Source organism: Elaeis guineensis, chromosome 4, assembly GCF_000442705.2.
Source record: "Elaeis guineensis isolate ETL-2024a chromosome 4, EG11, whole genome shotgun sequence".
NCBI lineage: Eukaryota > Viridiplantae > Streptophyta > Magnoliopsida > Arecales > Arecaceae > Elaeis > Elaeis guineensis.
Window position 1 is genome coordinate 101,099,530 of NC_025996.2, and position 13,395 is coordinate 101,112,924.

Here is a 13,395-nt window from a genome sequence, read left to right on the forward strand (position 1 = left end):
GTAGTTGTGGAATCTTCCCGGTGGGGAACCCCACCGAACCCCATGTTCCGGGCTTCTTTGCCTGCGTGCCCCAGGTGGAGTATGGGCGTGCTTACGCCCGGGAGGGGATCGAGAGCGTAGCCGGGCTTCCTTTGGCTTTTTCTCAATGGCGGGTTTACTCGAATCTCCCGCCTGCCGTTCCCTCGCCGTCTCTTCATCCTTCATCCTGAAGGCTTCTTCCGCTCGGGCGTATCCCTCAGCCCGAGCCAGCAAATCGGCAAAATCCCTGGGATACTTCTTCTCCAGGGAAAACAACAGATCATTCTTCTGGAGGCCGCCCTTTAGGCGGCCATGGCCACTAATTGGTCCAAGTTCGGACCTCCAATGCTGTGATGTTGAAGCGGTTAATATAGGCCCGTATGGACTCCCCTTCCCTCTGCTTGATGTTGATGAGGGACTCCGAACCCTTCCGGGGGCGCCGGCTGCTGACAAAATAGCCACGAATTGGTGGCTCATTTGATCGAAGGAAAAGATGGTACCCGATTTCAAAGCCGAGTACCAGTTCCTCGCTGCTCCCTTCAAAGTAGACGGAAAAGCCCGGCAAAGGATGGCGTCAGGAGCGCCGTGAAGCAGCATCATCGTCTGGAAGGCCTCCAAATGATCAACCGGGTTCGAAGTCCCGTCGTAGCTTTCGAACTGGGGAAGCTTGAAGTTCGACGGGATCGGTTCCTGCATTATCATCTGGGAGAAGGGAGGGTCAGTACAAATATCCTCACCATAAGCGGGGGGCGCATGGCGGAGTTCTTCAATCCGCCGGTTCATCTCCTGGAGCCTCCGGTCAGGAAATCCTCTCGACTTCGAGTCTCGAGGGTCTTCTGGCAGAACGGGGGCAGGGATCTTCCCGGGGTAGAGTCGTGGTCCAATTGAGGGCTCTCCACCCTTGGGTCCGTTTTCCCAGGAAGGACGGGGCGGCCAGCCCAGGTGGCCCGTCCTGCCGCCAGGTTCTGACATTCCGGTGATGTCCTTTCTGGGTGCGCCGATGCTTGTGGCTGCTGCTGCTGCATCGCTTGCACAGCTTCGACGAGGCCTTTGACCTGCTGCGCCAGCAAGTCAAACTGCTCCGCACCGACCGCCACTGCCGGAGGTGGAGGAGGAGGAGGTTGAGAAACAGGAGGGGAGACCGGAGCCTGAGATCTGGCCGCAGAGGCCGTGGACCGTCGCGTGGATGCCTTGCGCGGAGGCATCGAGTATGGATCCCGTGGGGAGGGGACAAGAAGTGGATGCCGGAGGAGACGATCGGGGTGGCTCCGTTGAGCGCTCCTTTAAGAACAAGGGTACTGCGAAGGTTCAAGCCGCCCTTCCTCTAGCGCCAATCCTGTTGGTGCAAAAATCTGCCGACGCGGATGAGCTGGAGTCGGGGAAGTCGCGGTCGCCGCCGGGACCTGCAAAGGAAGTCTAAACCGGAGGTGGGGTTGCTCCGGCAAGACCCTCCGACGCTCAAGTCAGTTCTCTGCCTCAACAAGAATGGAGTGCTCGAACGGAGAATTTAGCAGAGTTTTGAGATAAGAAATGAGCTTATAGAATAACGTATCTCGGTCCTCCTTTTTATAGGCGGAGGAGGTAACGGACTGATGGCGACGTTTGTAACCACCTCGTAGTGGGCTGCCCAGGGCCAGGCGGAATATGCGGCGAAGAGTAGTGGACTGGACTCGTGGCCATTGCTGGAGCGTGCCACGTGGGTGGGAGAATCGAGCGATATCCGTCGCAGGAGGTGGAGCAGGATTGGGGCCGTTTATCGTGGCCTGCCAGGCAGTAATGGAGCCGCGTGGGGTCTGCCACAGTGAGTGGAGTAGAATCATGGCCGTTGATACAGCCTGTTAGAGGATAATGGGGTCGCGTAGGATCCGCCGCAGTGAGTGGAGCAGAATCATGGTCGTTGATACAGCCAGGGGATGCGGGTCCATCGGTCGAAGCTGGGGGCTGATGGCGAAGCCCGACTCCCGTAGGAGTCCGGGCGGAGTCTTCCTGCGATCAAGGTTAAAGGCGAAGTCCGGCTCCCGTAGGAGTCCGGACAGTGCTTACCAGCGGTTGAAGTTGAGGACGGGGCCCGCTCCCGTAGGAGTCCGGGCGGAGCTCGCTTGCGGTTGACGTTGTCGGCGGAGTCCGGCTCCCGTAGGAGTCCGGACGAAGACTGCTGGCAGCTGTTGGAGTCGAGGACGAAGCCCAGCTCCCGTAGGAGTCCGGGCGGAGTCTATCTGCTGTTGGCGTCGTCGGTGGGGTCCGGCTCCCGTAGGAGTCTGGACGAAGACTGCTGGCATCTGTTGGAGTCGAGGACGAAGCCTGGCTCCCGTAGGAGTCCGGGTGGAGTCTTCCTGCAATCAAGGTTAAAGGTGAAGTCCGGCTCCGTAGGAGTCCGGACAGTGTTTACCAGCAGTTAAAGTTGAGGACGGGGCCCGGCTCCCGTAGGAGTCCGGGTGGAGCCCGTATATAGCCGTTGGAGTCGAGGACGAAGCCCGGCTCCCGTAGGAGTTCGGGTGAAGTCTTCCTACTGTTGGCGTCGGCGGCGGGGTCTGGCTCCCGTAGGAGTCCGGACGAAGACTGCTGGCAGCTGTTAGAGTCGAGGACGAAGCCCGGCTCCCGTAGGAGTCCGAGTGAAGTCTTCCTGCTGTTGGCGTCGTCGGCGGGGTCCGGCTCCCGTAGGAGTCCGAACGAAGACTGCTGGCAGCTGTTGGAGTCGAGGACGAAGCCTGGCTCCCGTAGGAGTCCGGGTGGAGTCTTCCTGCAATCAAGGTTAAAGGTGAAGTCCGGCTCCCATAGGAGTCCGGATAGTGCTTACCAGCAGTTAAAGTTGATGACGGGGCCCGGCTCCCGTAGGAGTCCGGGCGGAGCCCGCTTGCAGTTGACGTTGTCGGCGGAGTCCGGCTCCCGTAGGAGTCCGGGCGGAGCCCGTATGTAGCCGTTGGAGTCGAGGATGAAGCCCAGCTCCCGTAGGAGTCCGGGCGGAGTCTTCCTGCGATCGATTCCGCTGAGGACTGCGGGTATTTTTATACCCAATAATTTTGATTTATTTTAGTCTTCCGCTGTATGATCTTGAAAAAGTTTCAAGATCTAACCCTGAAACCCTAGATCTGGTTCCTACAATTGGTATCAGAGCCTAGGTTCTTTATTACATGATTATTTATATATGCTTAGATTATTTCTTAGATTAGATCTAATTTATAATCTGATTATTAAATCTGAAATTAAAATTTTAGATCAATCACGAACTGTAAGGTTGTCCTGCTGTAAGGTTTACCCCTTACAGTGCAAAGGTTGTCCTAGTTTGTTAGATCTATCTTTAATCATAAATTTGTTAGATATGATCTAGATTAAATTTATGATTTATTAGATTTAAAAGATGTTTAAATCTGAAATAAAATCTCTTTGTTAATAATTTTTGTGCAAAGAAATTGTTTAAAGTTGAAACTGTTTCAATTACATGATTAGATCTAAAATAGTTTCATGTTTATTTCACTTGTATCTTGATTATTAATCAAACATGCAATATGGTTGGTAGAATCATATTGTAAAATTATTTTACAAATATTAAAATTATTTTTTGAAAAGCCGAACCCAACCCTCAGCCCAAAACTTAATTAAGAATTAAGAAGTTGTTTGATTAGGTTCTAGGATTGTGAATTGAAGAACCTAAGACACAAACCATAACACAATGGGTTAATGGGGTTAGTGGGAATTAGGTCCATTAATTGGGTTAGACCTATGGTTAGATTGAAGATGGACTTAATTAGAGAATTGACTAAATCTAATCAATTGTTGTCTTAGATTAGGTCAAGGATTCTCTAGATCAATTACAATAGTTATAGTTGGTCAAGTCCATGTCTTTAACGAGAACCAAATGGACTTGATTCTTGGCTAAGCAGTCTAGCATGAACTGTTAGGTTGATCTAATCGAAACTAATTAAATCAGTTGGTGTCTAAGGTAAACCAGACCGGTGGTTTTTAATTGGGAGCCCGCTTACCTGGCCATTTCTGATGGTGTCTAAGGCAAGCTTTGGCAGACCCTCCCACTGATCGAACTTACCTGGCCTCTTGGTGAAATTATGTTTTGATCGGATCACTTGACTATTCGAGCTGACCCATGTCATCTAGGTAAATCAGTGTGACTGATTTAGGTGCTCCTAGACCAGCCCTTTTAATGGTCTCCCTTAAGCTGACTTGGTGAAGCCAGTGGGAGGATCATGATAAGCTGGTTCATCTGACCTCATCCTCTATATTATTTAAATCCTCTAAAATTATTAGGTCTTTAAAATGATAAAGTTATGGAGATAACTGAGTCATAGCCTTCCATTAAGGTATTTGATAATGAGTCCATTAACTCAATAATCATTGCAGACCCAAAGGCCTAGTGCTTGTTGACTAATGGAATTATCACTCATCATATGACGACTTGGAAGTGTCTCTCTAATGGTGGTTAGGTGAGCCAACCAAAGTTGGACTTAATCATTCGTTGGTTAGATACACCAAGTATGATCATGTTAATGGTTAGACCTAACCGGATCCTTACAGTGGAGGCCAAAGCCCACTGATTAGGTTTCTGGGGCAAAATTAAAATTACTAGAAATTGTTTAGAGAAACAATTGGTTATGAACCTACCCTTAGATGTACATGAGTTGGCCAACCAAAGTTGGGCTTGTGTGCAGTCTAAGTGGATTCTAGTACCTACTAAGAATTAGGATAATTCCTCGAATTAGAGGTAGAGGCTACCAATTCGAATAAAATAGTGGGAGAAACCTTTTGATTAAAGTTCAAATGTTTAGGTTTAATGAATTAATTACTAATTAGGTTATGGTTTTCTTTTGTGCAGATATGGCCACTTCCCTATCGCTCCGATCATTATTGGACAATGATAAGTTGGTGGGACCCAACTTCGGTAGCTGGTACCGAAAGTTGAAGATAGTCCTGGAGCATGAACGGATCCTATATGTGATAATGGATCCTGCACCTAAGGAGCCAGCTATCAATGCACGTGGAACAGTCAGAGACACTTACCAGAAGTGGCTCAGTGATCGAACCATGGTGCGCTGTATCATGCTGGCTGCTATGAGCGACGAGTTTAGTCGCAAATTTGAGACGGCTCAGCCAAAGGACATACTTCAAGTGTTGGAGGATGCCTTTGGCACAATCGATGATGTGGAGAGGCACAAGTTGTGCTATCTTCAATGCCAAAATACGAGATGGTGCCTCTGTCACTGATCATGTATTGTACATGATCGAGCTGATGGAACGATTGAGCAAGCTCGGCTTTCTCTTGCATGAGCAACTTAGGAAAGATGCAATACTGAACTCGTGCCCAAGTCTTATCTCCCATTCCTCACTCATTATAGAATGATAAAGCCTGAAGTAAACTACCACGGATTACTGGGGTTGCTTCAGAACTTTGAGAAAGATCACCAACTCCATAAGAAATCGGTGAACTTAATGGGAGGATCGTCTTGTGATTCTCGACCCTTTAAGAAAGGGAAGAAGAACAAGAAGAAGAAAGTGAAGAAGGTGCAAGTTCAGGCTGGGACATCTGTGCAGGGTCAGACCAAAAAGATCAAACCCGATAAGAGTCAAGCTGAATGCTTCTTTTGCAAGAAGCGGGGGCATTGGAAGAGGATCTGTCCCCAGTACATTGCCTCCCTGGACCCGAACAGGCAGAGAAAGCAGCAAGTTATTGCTGGACAAAGTATTTATATGATAACTCCTTGTAATTTCTCTATTTGTGATATAACTGACTGGGTATTGGATACCGGTAGCCCTTACCATATTTGCAATTTGTTGCAGGGGTTGCAGGTCAGTAGGAGATTCGAGCAAGGCGAGAGGTTCCTGAACGTTGGAGATGGAAGACCAGTTCCAGTTCTAGCATTAGGAATCTTGAAACTTGTATTTGAATCCCATATCGTTGTTCTTAATGATTGTCATTTCTGTCCCAGTTTCTTTTTAAATGTCATTTCTGTAGGCCTTCTGGCAAAAAATGATTATAAAATTTCAATAAAGAAATAAATTTGTAATATCATTAAGAATGGTGTTACTATTTTTTGTGGATATTTGAACAATGGTGTGTATATGTTATCACAACCTGTTAATATAGTCTATTCAACTGGCAAGCACCCTAGATTAGATAGTGTGTCAGATATCTACTTATGGCACTGTAGGCTAGGTTATATAAACAAGAACAGAATAAATAGCTTGACTCAAAAGGAAATCCTCGAAGTCAGTGATTGTGAATCACTTCCAATCTGTGAGTCCTGTCTTCTTGGTAAAATGACCAAGTCACCTTTTACTGAAAAAGGTGAGAGAGCTACTAAGCTCTTGGGCCTAGTACATACTGATGTATGCGGGCCCATGAGCACCAGTGCTAGAGGTGAATATTTTTACTTTATAACTTTCACGGATGACCTATCCCGATATGGATATGTCTATCTGATGAAACATAAGTCGGATTCATTTGAAATGTTCAAACGATTCCGAAGTGAAGTAGAAAAATAAACTGGAAAGAGTATTAAAACTCTTCAATCTGATCGAGGAGGAGAATACCTTTCTAGTGAATTTCTCACATATCTAGGAGAGAATGGGATTCTCTCCTAATTGACTCCTCCAGGAACACCACAGCATAATGGTGTGTCTGAAAGGAGGAATCGGACTCTGTTAGACATGGTCTGATCCATGATGGGTTTTGCTAGCTTGCCGATATCCTTCTGGGGATATGCACTCGAATCGGCCTGTTATCTGTTAAATAGAGTTCCAAGTAAGTCTGTAATTAAGACTCCATATGAGATATGGACAGGACGTAAGCCAGCACTTTCACACCTTAGGGTCTGGGGGTGCCCGGCCTATGTCAAACGATTAGTCACAGACAAACTTGGACCTAGGTCTGACAAATGCTCATTCATAGGGTACCCCAAAGAGACAAAAGGATATTTTTTCTACTATGCTGATGAACAATAGGTGTTTGTCAGCCTTAAGGCAATCCTTTTAGAAAAGGAGTTCCTTGGTGAAGGAACCGTTGCCTCTAAGGTTGAACTTGATGAAGTTCAACAGGTAGAAGGACCGACACCAATAGTTGAACCTGAGTCGGATATGATTAGATCAGATCCAGAGCCCAATGTACCTGCACCATTAAGGCGATCCGATAGAGTACCGCATCAGTCGGACAGATACTACGATTTTTTGGTCCGAGATGGTGATCCCATCGAACTTGATGAGAATAATGAGGATCCGATCACTTATATGGATGCATTGTAGAGACCTGATTCTGAGAAATGGCTTGAAGCCATGAAATCTGAAATGGAGTCCATGAAGGTCAATGATGTATGGACATTGGTTGACCCACCTGAAGGGGTTAAACTCATTGGGTGTAAATGGGTCTTCAAAAGGAAGAGGGGCGCAGACGGAAAGGTGGAGACCTATAAAGCCCGTCTGGTCGTCAACGTTATGGTATTGACTATGATGAGACGTTTTCCCCTGTGGCAATGCTCAAATCCATTCGGATAATGCTTGCAATAGCTGCCCATCTGGATTATGAGATCTGGCAGATGGATGTAAAGACAACTTTCCTGAATGGAGAGCTGACCGAAGAGGTGTATATAATACAACCTGAGGGGTTTACATCCACAGATGAGTCCAAGGTGTGCAAGCTTTAGAGATCCATTTATGGATTGAAGCAAGCTTCTCGGAGTTGGAACATGCATTTTGATAAGGTGATCAAAATGTATGGCTTCATTAAGAATGGAGAAGAGCCCTGCATCTATAAATGGGCATTCTAGTTGTGGTATTTCTTGTCTTGTACATAGATGACATTCTCTTAATCGGGAATGACATCCCCGCACTACAGAGAATAAAAGTTTGGTTGTCATCACAGTTCTCCATGAAGGACTTGGGTGAAGCATCCTACATCCTAGGGATGAAGATCTATAGGGATAGATCTAAAAGGATGCTTGGGTTATCCCAGTCTATGTACATAGACACTGTGCTGAAGAGGTTCAACATGGAGAATTCCAAGAAGGGCTATCTACCGATAGGCCAAGGAATTTCTCTCTCTAAGAAGGATTGTCCGACAACTCCTGAAGAGAGAGAGCGTATGAGTAGAGTCCCATATGCTTTAGCCGTGGGATCTATCATGTACGTCATGACATGTACAAGACCAGATGTGGCATACTCAGTAGGAGTAGTGAGTAGATACCAATCTGATCCTGGAGAAAATCACTGGAAAGTGGTTAAAGCCATCCTTAAGTATTTGAGAAATATAAGGACCAATGGTTGGTTTATGGCGAGTCAGATCTGAAACTTGTGGGGTTCACAGACTCTAGCTTCCAATCTGACCATGATGACAGTAGGAGCATGTCGGGTTATATCTTTACTCTGAATGGTGGAGCCATCTGCTGGAAGAGTTCCAAGCAACATACTGTGGCGGACTCTATTTGTGAAGCGGAGTACATCGCAGCATCGGATGCTGTGAAGGAAGCTGTGTGGCTGAGGAAATTCATCAACGAGCTCGGAGTAGCACCCTCCCTGGATGGTCCGGTCCTGCTCTACTGCGACAGTACTAGTGCCATAGCTCAGGCGTAGGAACCCAAAGCACATCAGCGGATGAAGCACATCTTGCGCCGCTTCCACCTGGTCCGAGAGATCGTGGATCGAGGTGACATCGACCTTCAGAAGATCGACGGAAAGAAGAATCTGGCCGACCCCTTCACTAAAGCCCTGGCGATAAAGGAGTTCGACAACCATAAGTCGAAGATGGGTATTAGATACTGTGCCGAGTGGCTTTAGGACAAGTGGGAGTTGTTGAAAATGTATCCCAAAAAGCCAATCATCAAGCTGTTGACGGTTGAGCAACCAAGTATTGTAATTGATTTGTTAATAAATAAAATATATTGAGCATTTTCATCATAAGCTTTCATCTTCTAATGAACTCCGTTGTTATGATGAAGTCCTTAGGACTATTTAGATTCGATAAAGAGAGGATTTATCGATTAGTCCTTAAAATAGTTCACGACCAAATGATAGGCTGTTAATAAAGACGACAGCTTCTATCGAGCATAGATCGCTGTAGGCCATATGGGTTGGTTGTCCTCTTAACCAAAAGTGTGGAGACACTGGTATGGCATATAAGTGAGATATACTGGTACATCATCATTGAACGTGACCAACTCCAGAGTATTCTGCTGTCGAGAATGTCTCTGATGGGATATAGGTATAAGTGTCCCTTAGACTTGAGATCGCCTCAGTGACTTGCAAGCAACTCACTGTGCTTTGGTACTGGACTAACTGAATTTTAATTCAGGGATGGAAGGCTTTTGGGCACAGTCAAGTACTTGCGAAGTCAGAGTGTGATCGAGATGGGATTGACCACTCCAAGAGTTGGAGAAGAATGAGTCGCTGTATTTTAATTTAGCAAAACTTTGGCCAGGGTAATCCATCAGATGGATTTGATATTTTGAAATACAATGTGGACAACCTAATCAGAGTTGACAGTTGAACTCTGGGGTGTCCTATGATCATTTTGGTCAAGGGGATGAATTATATGAAAACTATATCCGCATGGGTTCTAAGGATGTTTGCTCTACACATTCGACCTATCCGGTCGTCGGGTACCATTTCTAGATGGTCACTTCGATTGGTACAGAAATTTATTTTGTGCTACCGACTTAGGTTCGGACCTATGAAGTCACACACATTAGAGTTCATGATCCGATCGGATGGTTGATCAACGATTAAGAATCGTTCTAGGGTTAAATGATCAATACGATTGACATTTAACCCAGTGCAAGTATTGTAGGAGGATCGATTAGCAATTCGATTGCTAATTGGCTTAATTTATTAAGCCAATGGACTGAGATTAAGTCTAATTAAATATAATTTAATTAGATTTAGTTTGAACTTGATTGGATCAAATCTAATTGGTTTATTGGATAAGCCAAGTGCAAGAAAAAACTAGTCCTAGTCAACTAGGACTTGGGTCAATCTAATTTCTAATTTGATTAAAAAATTAAATTAGATTTAAATCTAATTTAATCTAATTAAATTAAGTTCTTAATTGGGTTAAGACTTATTTTAATTGGGTTGATCTAATTTTGATTTGATTTGGTTTGAGAAACCAAATTAAAACAAATCATAAGATAGAATCCTAGTAAGACTAGGATTCCACCTTGCACCACATAAGCCTTCCCCACGCCCTCTCTCTCATTCAACGCCAATCTCCTCTTATTTTGTGTGACAAAAGCCCTCTCCCAGGTCTCTCCCACGTTCACAAAAGGTCTCCTCTCTTCTTTCTTACATGGAAGGTGGTTTGGATCAAATCAAAAAGGAATAAGTTTGGATTTCGAATTCTATGAGATAGAGTTTTAGAAATCCAAAACTCTTTCAATTTTGCACCAAATCTATCCAAATTTTTTTTGAAATTTTTGTAACTTTTAGGGTACATATTATGCACCCTTTCTAGTGATCCATACATGAAAATAAGGAGGAGGTGCTCAAGAGTTGGGTGCCCCTTAACTTGCCATGTTTGGATAAGCCTTGACTAGGTATTTGACCTAGACAAGGACTCTATCATATCTCTCTATATAAAATGATTTTCTTCATAAAATTTTTGAAGAAGATATATATTTGAGAGACCTTTGGGCCACCAAAAAATCAGAGAGAAAGATCTTTGGGTCGTGGAGATATAAAAGACACAAGTTAGGATGTCTAGAGAGAGAAACGAGAAGAAGAAGAGGGTCTTCTTCTAGGGTTGTTTGTTTTCATATCTTTCCTCCCTCCATCTTGAGTTTCCTGAGAGCGTCTCAGATCTGAAACTCTTCCTTCTACTTTTCATCTTTGGAAGAGTCCAAATCAAGAAGAAGGAGGCATCTGATCAGCCATCAAAGAAGGATCAGCGCAGTACTAGCATACTGTGCTGATTTCCTGAAGCAAGACTTCTGATCAAGATTTGTGGGCTCGTGTGGATGACTCCTAGAGACCGGACGCATGTGCGGCTTGCAACATCATTCTCAAGTCTGGATCAGTGACGTTAGAACGTCTAACTTGCAAGGTAATAGATCTGATATATTGTTTAATACATACATACATTAGATGTAGTATAGAAACATGTTGATATGATCAACATGTAGTTCATGCTATATTTATATATTTTAATTTTTGATTTAATGCTATGTAATAATCATGTAATAGGATCTTAGATCTAGGGATTCTCTGATTTTAAAAAATAATTTTGATTTATTTTAGTCTTCCGCTATATGATCTTGAAAAAATTTCAAGATCTAACCCTAAAACCCTAGATCTGGTTCCTACAGTAGTACCCTTTAGTTTTCTTTGGATACCCTATGAATAAGCATCTATCAGACTTTGGTCTAAGCCTATCTGTCTTTAAATGCTTGACATAAGCTGGACACCCCCAGACCCTAAGGTGTTAGAGCACTGGCTTACGTCTAATCCATATCTCATATGAAATTTTATCGATAGACTTGCTCGATACCTTATTCAAAATCTTGCAGGCAGTTTCTAGAGTATATCTCCAAAAAGAGATTGACAGACTCGTAAAGCCCATCATGGATCGAACCATGTCTAACAAAGTTTGATTTCTCCTCTCTGACACTCAATTATGTTGTGGTGTTTCAGAAGGGATCCACTATGAGAGAATCCCATTCTCTTCCAGATATGTCAGGAACTCACTGGTGAGATATTCATCTCCTCGATCTGATCAAAAGATCTTAATACTCTTTTCAGTTTGTTTCTCTACTTCAGCACAGAATCGTTTGAACATTTCAAATGATTCTGACTTATGCTTCATAAGATAGATGTACCCATACCTCGATAGGTCATCTGTAAACGTAATGAAGTAGAAGTATCCTCCTCTGGTGCTTATCTAATTTAGGGCATTTACTAGCTATATACATTACACTAATAGGTTGTGATATTATGTATATGTCATGTTTTAATTGTCCACATATAATTGTAATATCATTCATAATGATATCACAAAAATCATCCTTTATTATAAACTTGTAACCAAGTTTGGTCAAAAGACCTACAGAGATGATATTCATCATAAAGGAGGGACAATAATGACAATCATCTAACATGACACTATTGGACTCGAAGACAAGCTGCAAAGTTCTTAAGGCCAGAACTGGAATAAGACTTTCTGAAGGAAAAACCGCCTTTTTTCTTGTAGGATCTTCCAGATTTCATCAAATCTAGGATGGAATAATTTTAAAAAAAAATATCCTATATTTATTTCAGATCTAAATCTCTAGATCTAATTTTATTATCTGATATTAATTCTAAAATAAATCTAAAAGTATGAGGAAACATGAAATACCTCAAGGGTAATCTGATTACCCTGTAAATGATCGCAGCAAGCTTGAGGTTCTGATTTAGCCACGCAATCGCCTGGCCTCTACCAGTATCCACTTGGGTTAGAACCTGGATCATCTTCTCCTTGCAAATCTTTTCTCCAAAAATTAGAACTCAATCTGATTAGGAAGATCTTCAAAAGCCTTCTTGAAGTTGGAGCAGCAGCTTGTCGAAAAACTCCTGCAGCCCTTTGTTCAATGCATCACCACGCCTTGATCCTTCATAGATGGATGCCCAACCTTTTGGGTGTGAAGAGAGGAGAGGGAGCACCAGGGAGGACATGGAGAAGAGGAGGGGTGGCTGGCTTTTGCTGGGTAGGGAGTAGAATCTCTTAAACCCTAGGCGTAGACAGGGTTTATATAGATCCTGCTGTGCTGCGCAGTGCCACATCATTCGATCAATCAAAAAATTCTATTTAATCCAAAAAAATTTGATTGGTGGAGTGATGTCATCTGATCACATCAGATAAGAACTCCTACCCTCTCTCCTATGTTGGTGCCAATATTGGATAAGCACAAGGGAGATGGCGCCCAAGAGTTTATGTTGATCAAGACTCCTCTTGATCTTTATCCACTTGGGGTGCAAGCCTTATCCAATTGTGGTGCCCACTTTGGTGCTAATTTTTGGTAGGTAGACACTCCACAAAAAACCTCCAATAACCTATTGCCAAGTAGCCTTCAGTTTAAGATTCATATGTCAACATTTGACAGATGTCCTAAAATGAAAATGGCAGATGTCAGGAATTAGCAGGTGTCAGGAATTAGCAGGTGTTGTCTTAAATTCATCTCATGAATTAAGACAAGACTTTTCTGAACTGGACTGGCTCCAGTCAGACTGAGAGAAACCTTCTCAAGGTTCTTTGGGTGAGTAAAATCACATTTGGCTCAGTCAAAATGAAAAAGATTGCACGAGGAAAAAGTTAGGCTCAATCGTGTGCTAGCACGATTTTCTTGAACCTAACTAGATCTAATCCAAATCAGTTGGGCTAGCCCAATTGATGACATCCAGATCCTAACC